Source organism: Chrysochloris asiatica, unplaced genomic scaffold (assembly GCF_000296735.1).
Source record: "Chrysochloris asiatica unplaced genomic scaffold, ChrAsi1.0 scaffold00023, whole genome shotgun sequence".
NCBI lineage: Eukaryota > Metazoa > Chordata > Mammalia > Afrosoricida > Chrysochloridae > Chrysochloris > Chrysochloris asiatica.
The window spans coordinates 21,337,133-21,352,931 of NW_006408541.1; positions in this window are offsets into that span (position 1 = coordinate 21,337,133).

Genomic DNA, 15,799 nt, shown 5'->3' on the forward strand with positions numbered 1-15,799 from the left:
AAAAAAAAAAGAATGTCCACACCTCTATCTCCGAGGCTCTGTCAGGCATCTGTGGCCGCTCCGATCCTTCCCCTGCTTGGCCCTACACAAGATGGCGGCTCCTGGAGCAGCTGAGCATCCCGAACCAGAAAGCAATGGATTTCTTGCTTCTGCCACAAACTCCCCAGCTGTAAGTCTTCCAACCTTCTAAATATTACTTTATATGTGGTTCAGAGTTCTGGGACCATCCCCTGGGTATTCTGTGTTGTTACTGCACTTCCACCCGTTCCGCCATCTTATTTGTTCTCCTGTAATGGAATGCTTTTGTATGAACTTTCTAGAATGGTCTTGTAGTGTTCACCAAATGATTGGGTGGAGCTATGCATATAAGGTGTTTATGGTCCCCGCAAGGGCTCTGGACAATTTGCTAACAATGTCAGTAAGGTACATGGCACCCTTGTAGGTGTTGTTGTTGTTGTTAAGTACCATGGAGTCGGTTCCGACTCATAGTAACCCTGCGTAGGATTTCCGAGGCTGTAAATCTTTACGGGAGCAGAAAGCCTCATCTTTGTCCCGCAGCTATGCAAATCAAGTATATGGAACCCTGTAACAATATGTAACACCAACCATTCCTCCCACAACCCTTTCAGTTGGGTTCAACAATCTGTTGCAATGGCCACACAGAACTCAGACACCATACTTAAAGTTACGGGGTGTATTAGAGAAATTAACAGGTTACAGTTCAGGTTCAGAAAATGCTCAGGGCACAGTTGTTCCATTCAGCTGCCATAAATGCCCATAGGACACACCACTCCACCCTAAGCTTCGGCTTGAAGGCACTCGCCTCCAGCTCTGTGGGTCAGTAAACCCAGCGCCTTCACTGGGAAGCCCACTGCTCTGTCTTGTGCTCTGGTTCTAGGTTCTGTTCTGTTGCTGCTGCTCCTCTGTCACTTCTCTAGTGTCACGTTTTTTTGTCCCTTGATCTAGGAAGTTCATTGCACAGAGATCTCGGGGTCCAAAGGACATGCTCCCCTCCTGGGTCTTCTTTGATGGTAGAGAGAAGCCCTGCCTACTTCTGAGATGGTTTTTTTAATGTCCATGGTAGAGGCTCAAGTTGTTTATAATTATAATTCACTCTGCTAACCGTCACAGAGGAATCATGTCATTCTACAAGTATCTTCTCCCACCTTCTCTTACCCAGACCCAGCAGGGCAAAAACGTGGTTTGATGGGAGTTTGATCATGGCTAGAAAAGACATTACATAATTTACTACACCACAAGCCCTTATGAGGGCATTGTCTGTTTTGCCCATCAACTCAGCTTAAAAGAGCGCCATATCAAAGACAAGAGGGGGACTTGACTACCACCAAGAAGGGATGGGAGTGGAATACATCCATTGAACCCAGGGTCCCTGAGCTGGTAACCACCTAGACCTAGGGGACAAGAGCAGCGGCGGCACTGGAGACAGTGAGAGATGAAGGCAGTAGTGGCAGCAGAACCAGAACCAGGAGACTGGCAGGAGATGGGACAGTGGGTCCCTGGCCCATGGAACGAGAGCTGTGTGTCTTCAGGCAGAGTGAGGTGTCTCTGGACACTTGACAATGGAGACAGAGAACTGAGTGCCTTCAGGCAGCAGCTAAGGGACAGAGTGCGGTGTCTCTGTTCATTTATTGGAGAGTTAAAGAGGTTTCTAATACTTGCCAGAGTAGGACAGAGGACAAGCCCAGAGCTAGAGAGATGCCTTTTCTGTGGGCATAGCTGAGACAGGCTGTCCTAAGCAAAGAACTGCATCCAGATTAGTTCCCTGATCCAGAATTGCAACTTATTACTTCCCTAATGGAGTCCTGGTGTGGCACTATAGGGTAGACATTGGACCGCAAGGTTGGTTTAACCACAAGGCCGACAGTTCAAGCTCACCAGCCGCTACTTAGAAACCCTATACAGGGCTGCCATGAATCAGAACCAACTTGACGTCACTTAGCAACAATAGCTTCCCTAGTAGACTCCAGGATTGTGAGTCTGTTCTGCCAGTTCCCTCTGGTCATTGCAACAAATTATGGAGCTTGGCGGAGGAGTAGAGAGTGCTATAGAGGGAAGGCTGGTGTCAGAACTAGTAAAAAGATGGGAGTGAGGGGGTATGTCGGACCTCTGCCTCATCGGAATCAGCCTCCCCCATGGTGAAGTTTGAGGTTACCTAGTGCTGCTTGAGAAGCACAGACAGTGGCATGGGGACCAGGGCTGACAAGCCGTGTGGCTGGGCAGGTGTGTGATCATATGAAAGCCCTCTGGGCCATGCCCAGAGATATTTGGAGGCTGCTTCTTAGGGGCTGGAGGGGCTGGACCAGCAATAGGACAAGTTTCAACACTAGGACAAGAGCCAGTGATACTGAATTCAGGGCAGACTGGTGAAGCACAGGTCTTGTTGGTTAAGGAAGACATGGAGAACCTGACTTTATTTGTATACAGATGCTCAGCTAGTTGCTGTACCAATTACTGAAGACTTTGTTTTTTCTCCATGGATTTGAAAAGTCTTATCAAATATACAGCATTGTTTTATATTCGGTTTGTTTCTGAGCTTTTATTTTCTCTTCCTTTTTTTCTATTTTATTGTTTGCTAAAAAGTATATTGACTTTCAGTATCCTGCCCACTTTTTGATTTTTGGAAATGCTTTCTAATCTCACCTTATCTTGTGTGTTTTCATTTGTGCCTCCCACTTCCCTCTGTTTCTGCCTTGATTCATGAAGTCCCTGATCTTTTAGGCATGATGAACAGATTTTTGAAATTTTCTTCTAGACTCTGTGATAGATCATTTTTAGTAGCATGTCCCTCGAGAATTCCTTGATGCTGTTCTCTCTTTTGTTTTACAATATGTAATAAATGAATAAAATATAAAGTCCTGTTTCTGTGTGTGTGTGTTTCCTTTCTTCCATGTTTATTGTTCTTTTTCTGTGCACAGGATGTGACCTGCTTAGAGGTTGTTTATGGAGAAGCAGGAAGAGACACTTGTGTTTTTCATGTGTGTGGTGTTTGAAGACCTACGGCTATTGGGTAGGTCAGTAAGAAACAAACAAAAACAAGAAAAACCTATGGCCTTTGAGTTTATTCTGACTCATAGTGACCCTTCTAGGACAGAGGAGAATTGCCCCTTCAGGTTTCCAAGGCTGTAAATCTGTTCCCTATCTTTCTCACACAGAGCAACAGGTGGATTTGAACCACTGACCTTGTGGTTAGCAGCCCAATGCTTAACCCACATTGCCATTAGGTTTCCTGGGGTAGGTCAACATGTTTGACTTTTTAAAAAGTCCTTATGCATGGTTAGCAGGCTTCCTTTTATTTCTGCTTCTTCTCGATGTACTTTTTTTCCAGGTGTGGAGGACAGGGTGGGTAGAAGGTAATATGTTTCAGAATTCTCTTGCTTTCTGCCTCTATGTCTAGTTTTCTGGGATTTGCCATATCTGGTTCAATAAGATGTAACCCCCATGAGCCTATAACCCATGTGGCTCAGTTGTTTTTAAATGACACTGTGTTCTAGGAACACAGACAATTAAAAGACAATGAAACTCAAGACCATAGAAAAGACCAGACTTGCTGCTCAGATAGTGTCTGGTAGAAACTAAGACTATGGTTGTTGGTCCCCTCCTCAGCTCTGAAACTGAACTCACCCCTCTGGCTCACTTTTCAGTCAAACAGACATGTAGGGGAGATAACAACAGTAGTGTGGTATGCACACCCTAGAGTGGTCAACCATTTGAGATAAAAAAGGGCAGCATTTACCTAAGGACCCATTCAGAAGGGCTGGGAAAGGAGGAGGAATGGAACCAGGAACCACAGGGAGGAAGTGGCATAAGCGATGTTACATGCATTCATTGAGATGAAACCAAGTGTGTGATTTATTGGATGTAAAACTGATGATCCGCTCTGTGACCTTCACTCAATTCACAATAAGATGTTTGAAACTAAATAAAAAATTTAAAAAGGGGACTTGCAATTATTTGCTCACAGTGCTTCAAGAATATTAATGGGAATCCAAATACCTAATAACTTTTCTTTTCTCCATTTTCTTCTGGCCTTTCCCTGCTTGTAAAGTCTTTCGCTTTGTGGATCAACTTAGCTTTTTGGCCTAATTTTTTTTTTTTTTCCTTTTGCCTTCTTTCTCTCTAGTTCTGTATCTGTCTCTATGTTCTCTTGATTCCCCATTACAAAGTCCTCAAAAAAGAACTCTGGGCTGTGAAGAGGGATGTGGTGGTTGGGGAGGAACTAAGCAGCTAAAAGCTTTATGTTTAGTAAGGAGGAGCAGAGAGGGAGTGTGTCAGTAATCACACCTTGGCATTTTCCCATCAGAGGAGCCAGAACGTGGGCTCCGGGGGACAGGACAGGCAGGGCTGCAGGTATCTCTGTGGTGTGATTCTCATTAGAAAACAGTGCTCTTGCTAGGCAGAAGAAGTCCCTGTGGCTAAGTGAATGGGGATTGATGGGGTGGGCTGGATTGCAGACCTTTGGCTCTCTTGAAAGTTATAATATGAAACATCAAATGTGCCTTACATGATGATCAGAACTTTACCTCTTCATGAAGGGCTGAAACAAAATGCTGGAAAGCCTCTTGGCCAGAGGTAGGGGCTCATGCGTTGAACTGATTAATAACTTGTTTAGGCCTGGAGCTAGGTCAGCAGGATCCTCAAGAACTTATAACTCTCTAGGGCAGCTGGTCAGATGGCAAGTTCTGTCTCCATCATCTCATCCTTCTCCCTCTACATTGGCATCATTAGTTGCCAGCCTCCACTTGAACCCTCCAGATGGGGATTGCTGTCTCTGACTTTGGCTGATGCCATCAGGCATATTAGAGCAGTGATGTGTCCGAGCTGTGTTCTGTGATTAACCTTTTTCGTAATCACAAATCTTTTCTCATCTAGGGAGTACAAGGGCTTTGAAGGAGGCAAAAATAACTTGCAACCACGAGTAATGCTATTCCCCAATTGTTTCAACCCTGTCACATTGCAAAGAGAAGAAACAGTGAAAATAATAAGTCATGGGTTTATTTCTTGCTCATGCAAAAACCCAATGCAGATGTTCCTGGCTTGGTGGTCACTCTCCTTCAAATGATGAGTCTGGGATCCAGGTTTAGAAGAAGCATGTCACAGAGGTGCTAAACACCATTACTCATTTGTGTTCCTTCTCTTTCTGCTACTGTGATTACAATGACAGGATGCCTCCTCTTACTACAGAGAGAGGGAAGGGGAGATTAGGAATTGCTGGAGTTGGTGGTGTCTTAGAACAAAAGTTATCTTGTTCTAAAAGCCAAGTGACTTCAAATCAGTTTAAATTGCTTACTTCTTTTGTTTATAATATACTTAAATTATAAGCTTTTGTTGTTATTAAGTGCTGTTGCATCGGTTCTGAGCTGCTCCTCAGAAACGCTGTGAGCTTGAACCACAGACTTTGCGGTTCAAACCAACCTTGCAGTCCAGTGTATTATTCCACAGCACCATACCAGGACTCCAGTTAATTCACATAGTGATGATTAAACCCGTGCTCTGACTTTGGTGATGTCTTTTTCCATATTGTCTGGAAGTACTGACATCTCTATTGAAAAATGACAACCCAAGACAAATGCAATGTATGTGTGAAATTGTTGTCTTTCTCACAAACTCTTCCACTAACAATGACAAAGAGACAGTGATGTAGGGATTGCTCAGCCAGACACAACTATCCCAGTGGGCCAGCCCAGTGTACAAGTATACAACTTCCTTTTCTCCAGACCATTTCAGATTCTACCAGACTGCCAACTACTTTCAAACAACAGAGGAACAGTGACGAGACACAGGCATACCTTGGAGAGATGGCAGGTGCCATCAAGTCGGTACCGACTCATAGCGACCTTATGCACAGCAGAACGAAACAATATCCGATCCTGGGCCAACCTCACTATTGTTGCCATGCTTGAGTCCATCGATACTGCCACTTGGCCAATCCATCTCGTTAGGGGTCTTCCTGTTTTTCTTTGACCCTCCACCTTACCAAACATGATATCCTTCTCCAGCGACTGGTCCCTCCTGACAATATGTCCAAAGTACAAGAACACCATAGTAAAGTGAAAATCCTGATAAAGCAAGTTCCACAAGATTTTAGGTTTCCCCCGTTATACAAAATGATCCTTACTTTACTGTATTCTCTTAAGTTTGAAGTTGCCTAATGAAGAAGTTTGAAAAGTTGTGAGAATGACCAAAATGTAACACAGAGACACTAAATGAGTACATGCCACTGGGGAAGGGATAGCAGTAGGCCTGCTCGATGCCGGGTTGCCGCCAACCTTCAATTTGTAAAACAATAAAAAGGTAAAATCTGAGGTGCAATAAGATGAGAAATGCCCAGGCCCTGTTTTCAGTCATTTAAACCCATTTTTGACAAACCTTCTAAATGACTTTCACTTTCAAAATAAATTACCTGATCCAGAATGCCTCTCAAACCTATTTCATTAACTTGCTATTTTTCTATGGCTTTTCTTTTCAACAACACAATTTGCCTTTAATAATTAATGGAGAAGAATTCAAAATGTAATCATTGACCTCACTTAAAAGTTCTCTCATCAATTACTGGAATCTGTAGATTTGTGGCAGAGGTCCTCCCAAGGGTTTCGTAGTCCCCTTTTACCATGCTTGGTTCTAATAGACGCCACGTTTAGATTGTGGTCTCTTGTAGTTGGCCAGTCCCATGAAGACAAAGAATGGGTTTCAAATGAACAGTGATGCACACAATGGCTTTAAGGTTCTTTTCAGAGTACAAATAATGCCAATATTTATCACTTGGAATTTAAGACGGAAATTTTGCTCAACTCTAGATTTAAGCATGGTGGATACTGATTAGCACCAGCATCCACTATAGCTCCGGGGTGTTCTTTTTGTCTTAGCTTACTTGTTGAGGGGAGAGTCTCTCACTGACATGGCGGGACTTATTAATAATGATTTCTGTTCTGCCATCAATTAAAAATGAGGGCAAAGTTGCTGTGTGAGTTTCTTCATCCACCCACCCATTCCATGGTGGTAGTTGTTAAGTGCCCTTGAGTTGGTTCTGACTCATAGTGACCTCCCTCGTGTAGGGTTTCCAACAAGTGGTTGGTAGGTTTGAACCACCTATCTTTTGGTTAACAGTCTAGTGTTTATACTACATGTGGAATTGGGCACCAAGTAGGTTTGATTTAAATTGCCAACTCTAAGGACAAATCCAAATCTTTGGATGGAAAATGAACTTGAGGGGTACCCTCGAGAAGACAGATTAACACACTAGTCAGAACATTGGGCTCAAACATACCAAAGATCATGATCGAGGTGTACGGCTCAGGAATGTTTAGTTCTGTTCTATATAAGTCTCCAGGAATTGGAGCCGACTCAATGGCAACGAACAGCAGCAAGGTTGGAGTTCAAGTCCCAAATCTAACCTAGATTTTGAACAACTTGTTTCTCCTCTTTGAGCTGTGATTTCCTTATTTATGAAAATTAGGATAATGCTTAGATTCTCAAAACTGTTTATTTCTTCGCATTTATGACCTCCTAACATTGTGTTAGCTCATGAATTTCAAATCTTGAGTTCTAAAAGCCAAATTATCTCAGCCCAGTTTAATTTGCTTGCACATTTTGATTATAGTTTATTGTTCCTTGTGCCTTATTCTTACCCTGGGAGGGAAGATATCTTTGATTCCTACACTGATGCAAAACAGTGCCCAGTGCATACAGTTGCCATTGAGTCAGCTTGTGAGTCATGGGACCCTCATGTGTGTCAGAATAGAACTATACTACATGGGTTTTCAGTGATTGATATTTGAGAAGATGGATGCTAGACCATTGTTTGGATGTGCCTCTGGGTAGATTTGAACTTCCAACTTTCCACCTAGCATTAACTTTGCCCAGCATATGCTACTATTATTAATTGCTGTCAAGTCGATTCTGATTCATGGCGATCCCAGGTAAGCAGAGTAGTTCTGCTTCGTAGGCTTTTCAAGGCTGTGACCTTCCAGAAGCAGATTGCCAGTTCTGCCTTCTGAGGTGCCTCTGGCTAAGTTCAAACCTCCCACCTTTTAGCTTATGTCAAGTGCTTCCCTGTATGTGCCACCCAGGAGCATCTGCCCAACACACAGTAGGTATGTGATAGCTATCTGTCGGGTGGTTAAATGCATTCATGAGTTGGCTTCTTTGTTGGCTGTGCCACCTACACATTGTGCGGGCCCTCTCAGAGTTGGGTTGTAAGGCTTACATCCCAGTGATTTATCATCGGAATTCTATTTTGTCTGAGTTGTCATTAAGCCTCATCTCAGCACAGCGTGACTGATGAGTGAACTGGGCCCAGAGGCATGGCCGGGAGAAGTCAGCCTGGAATTCATCCCTGGCCTCAATTCCTTCACAGAAGAGACCATGCTGGTATGGAGATGTTGCCAGATTGTTGTGTGTGCAGAATCTAATTTATAGTTGACTGGGGTCTCCTGAGAAGAACATGCATTTATATCATTACTAAGCAGTAATTGATTACAAAGCTTGGTTGTGAAATTTACAATTATTGAATTACTCTGTGTTAGCTCATAAATTTCAAATCTTTACTTCTAAAAGTCAATTGATATTCAGCCCAATAAATATTTAATTTGGATGTAATAATGATGTTAGAGCAAAATTAAATTCTCATTTGGAAAATAAAGAATGACCGGGATGGGTCAAGACAGATGAGCCTGCAGAGCTAGGCAGAGGGGCTCTTGGTCTGACTCAATCCCTTCTCCTTAATTAGAATAGCATTCTTGGTCCTGGTTTCCCCCAACTTTATTCTCCTATAAAAACTTCCCTTGTTTGTTAGAAAGAAAAGCCCTTTACATTTTGGTCAGGTTTTATATTTTATAAATCACATATGAACTATATGATATCATGAGTTTCACAAAAGCCTTTTGAAATAATTAAAATAGACATTTTTCTTCCTATTTGAATATGGGGAAACTGAGGCCCAGAGATTTGAAGATTTGTTGTAGCAATCTTAGTTTCCTTGTGTTACCAAAGCAGAAATACCACAGGTGGCTTTAAAGAATAGAAGTTTGTTCCTCACTATTTAGTAAGTTAGATGGAGTCCTTGTGTGGTGCTCTGATATAAAGCACTGGACCACAAGGTTGGTTTGAACTAAAAGTCGGTGGTTCAAACTCACCAGCCACTACTTGGAAACCCTATACAGGGTTGCTATGAGCCAGAACCATCTCAACAGCACAAAAGAATAACAATAAGGACGTTAGAAGTTCAAATTCAGGACATAGCTATAGGGATAGACCCTCTTTTGTCTATTTCAGCTTCTGATAGTTGTGATCCTTGGAGTTCTGTATAGATGTATAGCTTGTAGATGTAACTTCCCTGGTGTCTGTCTTACACTTCTCTGTGTCTAGTCTCCTCTTAGTATAACTCCCAAGTGATTAAGTTTAGGAAACCCCCTACATTAACTTAACACAACAAAAGAAAAGCCCTTGTTTCCAATATTTATAGGTATGTTGATACGTGTGTAGGGTTTCTGAGGAGTGGCTAATGGGTTTGAACTGCCGACCTTTTGGTTAGCAGTCCAGTACTGATCCTACAATGCTATACCAGGACTTCACTTACAGATAAAGGAGTTGGGATTTCAACACATATTTTGGGGGAACATAACTCAATCCATAATACCTGTCTTAGGACACATTATAAGAGAGGCCATAGTGGGTCTAGAAGTCTGTCCACTGTTAACCACTATACTGTTAACCTCTATGTACTAGTTAGGATTCAGAAACCCTACTCAGCAGCATTTAACAACACCAAAAGCCTAAAAAGAAAAGCTTCAAATACCAGTGACTTAAACAAGATTCATGTTAATGCTCTCATCTTATAAAAACTACCACAGTGGAGGCTAGTCCAGCTCATCTGGTAGAGTCAAAGTTGAAAGTGTCCCAGGATTCTTCCAGTGTACTCCACTGTTGATAGGGTTTGTGGATGTGGACCTCATGGCCCACAATGACTACTTGAGTTCCAGCCATTGCATATGGAGTAAGAGGATGGAGGAAGACATACAGAAAGACACATTTCCTCTTTTGGAGGAAATTCCCAGGAGTGTCTACCTCTGCTTGCATCTTGTTACTCAGAATTTAGTCATGTGGTACATGGAGATACAAAGATGGTTAGAAAATGCGGCTTTTTATCTGGGAAACATTGTGCATGACAGAAAGTTACTGGGTACTGCTACTCATTAAGAAAGAGAAGACTAGATGTGAGAAAGCAACCCGAAGTGTCTACAACAATAGGTGCTCTAAAAGATGTAGTGTAGACAGTCTTACGCGTCAGATTGTAGGCAAGCTTGCTTGAAAAGAATCAGTTTAGGATTATCTCCAGCTTCTGACATCACCCTGTGTACCTGGAAGCAACTGAATAAGCACTCACTTCATTGCCTGGAAGGAGCTTTGGTGGTATAGTGGGTTAAGACTTGGGCTGCTAACCATAAGGTTAGTGGTTCAAATCCACTAGCTGCTCCATGACAGAACAATGAGGCTGTCTGCCCCTGTAACGATTTACAGTCTCAGAAGCTCTCAGAAACCCTAAGGAGCAGTTCTCCTCAGCCTTACAAGGTCACCATGAGTTGGACTGGACTCCATGGCAGTAGGTTTCATTGCCTGGGAGGAACAGGTAGCCTAGAAAATGATTTCATTCTTTCCCATATGACCATTTCCCCCTATATCCTGGTGAGAAGGGTACCAGTTGCACTGAGTTGATTTCGACTCATGGCTACTCCATTGGGTCAGAGTATAACTCTGCTTTTCAGTGGCGGCTTTTTCACAAGTAGATCACCATACCTTTCTTCTGAGGTACCTGTGCTTGGAATGTGAACTCCCAGCTGTTTAGTTTGCAGCTGAACACCTTAGCTGCTTGCACACAGAGACCCTAATTAGAAGAATATGGGAGGGAATCTGTGAAGTCTTTGGACAGGTGTTTCTATAGCAGAATGTTTTGTTCCCTTCCTCTTAGCTTCACCAGGTTAAGGGTATCTGGGGAGGGCTCACTCCCATCAGCCTGAGAAGGCACAGATTTCCATGTCATCATGGAATGCCACCGGGGATAAGTGTCATTTCACAGGCACTTGTCTGTCATCTGTCAGGCACCGAGTTAGGGCCTTCAGATACAACGATAAGTTAAGATATGATCACCATCTTCTAGGACAGAGCCAATGTCACCTGGGAGCGGGTAGAAATGCACATTGTCTGGACCCATCTCAGAAGATGGAATCAGAAACTCTGAGAACAGACCCCATGGTCTGTTTTAATATCAAACACTAGAACCCTGTCATGATGAATGACCCTGTGGGGCAGTTCCACTCTGTCCTGTAGTCTTGCTATGAGTTGGAATTGCCTTGATGACCACCACCACCAACTTATTGATGAGGAATCGCCTGGTGATAGTAAGAGCTCCTAAGTCTGCTATAAAAATGACTGCAAACTGGGTAGTTTGTGAACACGGAAATGTATTGTCTCTGGAGACTAGCAGTCTGAATTCAAGATGTCAGCTGGGCCGTGGTCACTCGCAGTTTCTAGGGGGAAGATCCTTGCTTGTCTAGTAGATGCATCTTTACACAGCCACCTTCCCTCTGTGCCTATGTCTTGGTGTCCTCTTCTCTAGGATGCCACTTGGATTGAATTAGGGCCCATTCTACTCTGGTAGGAGTCCTGGTGTGGTGCTCTGGGTTAATGTGCCAGGCTGCAAAGCCATTTGAACTGCAAGGTCAGTGGTTCAAGTTCACCAGTTGCTCCTTGGAAACCCTATACAGGGTCACTATGGGTCAGAACCAACTCAATGGCACTTAACAACAACAACTACTACCACACTGGTAATAACTTCAAAGATCCTCTTTTTAAAAAGGTTATGTTCAGAGGTACTGGGGCTAGGACTTCAATATATTGTTTTGGGGGACACATTCAACCAATAACATGCATCAAAAGTGAGCCAGGTTTGGATTCTGGCTCACCCATTTAGTAGCTGTGTAATGTTGCATGGAGAAAGCTACTCAACCTCTTTGAACTTCAGTTTTCTCATCTGTAAAAATAGGATGGTAGCATTGTCCTCAGAATACTCATAAAATTTGTCACTATGGTACATAGCAAGTACTAGGTAGGTGTCAGCTCTTGTCATTTTCTCCTAGGATGGTGTTATTATTATAAATTTTAAAGGTTCAGGGAAATTCATATTCGAGTATCAGCATAAAAACTGAAACCCAAAGACAAATTGGAATCTCTTGTCTATAACATTTTACCATTTTGGATTTTCATAGAACTCCTTTCTTTCTCAGCATAGAAAAAACATAGCAACAGACACCTATACAGTGTCTCCTTCCATACTGAAGCAGGTAAGATCCAAAAGGACTGCTTTTGAAAACTCTGGGTCTGCAAAGATCCATTCCCAGTAATTGTCATTGGTGGTAATGACAGGAATACCCTTTACATATTTAATGTACTTTTGTGGTTTTCTTGTTGTTTTTTCATTAGAGCCTTTTAACTCCGTGGTGGGTGGTGAAGAGGTGGCTATTGTTCCTAATTTAATGCTAAGTCAAGCAGAGCATAGGTGACTTGCCCAGGGCACACAGCTCCTAGGTGGCCTTGCTGGGAACTCAAGCCCGGATCTTCTGTCTTCCTGGATGCTGTTATTGGTACCAGTTCCCATGCACTTGGAGGACATTTCTGACTCATTGTTTTCCTCTCAGGCAATATCAAAACCACCCAGAACTCATTAGACACAAGGAAAATGGGATTTACAGGAATACTGTGTATAATATTAATGGTAATCTTTCCCCCAATAACCATACACAGGGCAGCTGTTGAATCAAGAGGGCTTCTTGAACTCATCAGGGATTGTAATACAGATAGGATCTGTGTACATCTAGTTCTGATTGAAGGACCACTGCTTCCACCTACCTTAGAGATATAAACTTGTGTCTGTGATGTTACCTCTTGTCCAGGACTGGACACAGGGTTTTCCCTGGAAGGCAGGGCATGGAATGAGTGCTTTTACCTTTTTCATTTAAGAACAGTTTACTCATCAGAAATGAATAAACAAAACACTGCAATAGAGAACAGAAAAGAAAAGACTGAGGACTAAGTTACTGTATATAAACATATTTATCTAATTACAAAAGGCAAATATGTGGATTGAATACAGTTTGGCAATACCAGAAGAATTTAAAGGATAAAATAAAATTGCTATCTTAAACCCAGGTAAAGCCAGATGATCATAAATGATGAGATGTTTTTCTAGGAATTGTTTTACAAACAATAAACAATCTAAAACAATAAAGGTCTGCTTTTGTCACTGCTTTGAGTTTTTTTATGTTTTTGTACATGATTATATGCATTTTCCAATATAATTACACATTCTTGTGAACATAATATGTAATAGTTACACCATCATGTGTTCAACTTTTCCTTTAATATTGCACTTGTAGATTGTTCCTAAGATTTTACTCTCGTAAAAAGGCCTTTAATGAACACCTTCGTCATAAATTTGAACTCATCATTGATGCTTTTCATAGATTAAAAGTGGCATTTCCTTATCATTCTCTGTTACCATTTTAGATTCAGGATGCATAACAGCAACACCCCCTCTTATGTTGCTGCAAAATCACTGAACCAGAATTCCCACTGCCTTTGGAGGGAATCCTGGCTTTACTACTTACTGTTTGGGTGATCTTGACGAGTCACTGTCTTAGGCTGGGTTCTCTAGGGAAGCTGTTACATACATATAAAGAGAAGTTTAGATCTTGGAAATGGCTCAGACAGAGGTGGGCAAGACCCAAGTCCATAGGTTACATGGCAGGTTGTGGGACTGATGAACCAAGCTCTGTCGGTCAGATGGCAGGCAGGGAGTTTGGCAGGTAAGATGCCATCTGCTGACAACACCCAGGATCAGCAGACCACGGAGCAGGCCAAAGAACGGGCAGTTAGATGATGAGCAGATGCAGAATCTGGACCCAGCAGAAAGCAAGCAAGCTTTGCCCAAGTGTTCAGTATATTGGAAGCCTACTACACCCTGGAGGAGACTTCTGTTCAACTGATTGGCTGCTCACAGCAGATCTCATCATGAAGGTGCCTGCATCTTAAGTGCCAAATCCCTGAGAACCTTGGCCCACACAAGTTGGCCCCAAACCTTAACTATCACAGCTTGTTGTTGTTAAGTGCAATTGAGTTGGTTCCAACTCATAGTGACCCTGTATAGAGTTTCTGAGGCTATAAATCTTTGCGAGAGCAGAAAGCCTCATCTTTCTTCTGGTCACCAACCTTGTTTTTGTTAAGTGCACCTGTTTTCGAAGAGCAACTGGTGAGCTTGAACCACCAACCTTGCGGTTCAAAGCGACTTTTCAGTCTAGCACATCAACCCACAGAGCCACACCAGGACTCCAAGTCACCAAGCTTCGTGAACCTTAATGATCTCAATTGTAAAATGAAAATATACTTTCCTATCTCCTAGATATAAGAATGATGAAATGAGTGTGTAGGCATTAAGGAGGTGTTCTTTACATCAGACACTGCCAAAGAATGATCTCAATTGTGTACTTTTTCTTCGTCTTCTTGGAGGTATTGACTAATTCTCTAGAATTTTAGCCAAAAATGTTCTCAATCTTTTAGATCAGAGGTCAGTAAAGAATGACCCATGGGCCATGTCTACCCCACCTCCTGTTTTAGAAATGAAATTTTACTGGAACACCGCCAGCTTGTTTGCTTGTTTATTTATTTAAATATGGCTGCTTTTGTTCTTCACTCTCAAAGCTGAAAATATTTACTATCTGACCTTTTTTATAGAAACACTTTGCTGATCCTTGCTTTGAAAACCAAATTCACTGTCATTAAGTTGATTCTCTTTCATAGTGACTCTGTGTAGTTTCTGAAGCTGTAACTCTTTATGGGAACAGACAGCCTCATCTTTAGAGTGACTGGTGGATTTGAACTCTTGACCTAGCAGTCAGTAGCTCAACACTTAACCCACAGTGTCACCAGGGCTCCTTGATCCCTGTTTTAGATCAGCCACAAATGATCTGTGTCTGAATTCATGGTAGATAAATGTGTTGTACTTCCAGAAACAAATTTGTGTCTGTGATGGCAAAGAAACTAGTATGGTTAAGTTCTATTAAATAGGAAAAAAGCCATCAGAGCCATCTAGCTTTGACTGATACAAAGCTCTCACCAGAGTTCTCTGGGAAAAGGTGAAATTGACCTTAGATGAAAATGGGGGACTTTTTTGTCTACATCTTCTGTGTTTTAGAGCAGATCCTGGTGTTTTCTGACTCGATTCATGAGGAGCATTGTCAGAGTGCTTGCTTTATTGGTGTACGTCTGGCTCTGATTCAAGGACCACTGCTTCAGCCTGAATGAGAGAGGTAAACTTGTGTCTGCGATGTAGCCTGACTTGATTCATGGGAAGCATTGTGGAAGGACTCGTCTTATAGTGTGCAGAGTGAGCTCTCTGGGTCTTGCCTCCAGAGTGAACTTATTTTTCTGAAATTGATTCTTGGTCAGAATGCCTTGGTTGGTCTCATAGAATGTCTGAGAAGTTCTGACTCATTGGTGGATGGATAGGGGACATGGCTTGGTTCACAAGGATGGCTGTTGGCTGTCCTTCATACCCCTTATGCACACCCTACTCAGAGTTCTTTAGACGGTAACACCAAAACCACAGAGCAGATCCATTGTCTTAAATACATTTTGACTTGGTATAGACTGGGGAAGAGACAGCTGTACCACATAGGGTTTCCAAGGCTGGAATCTGTACAGAAACTGACTGCCACATCTTTCTCCTACA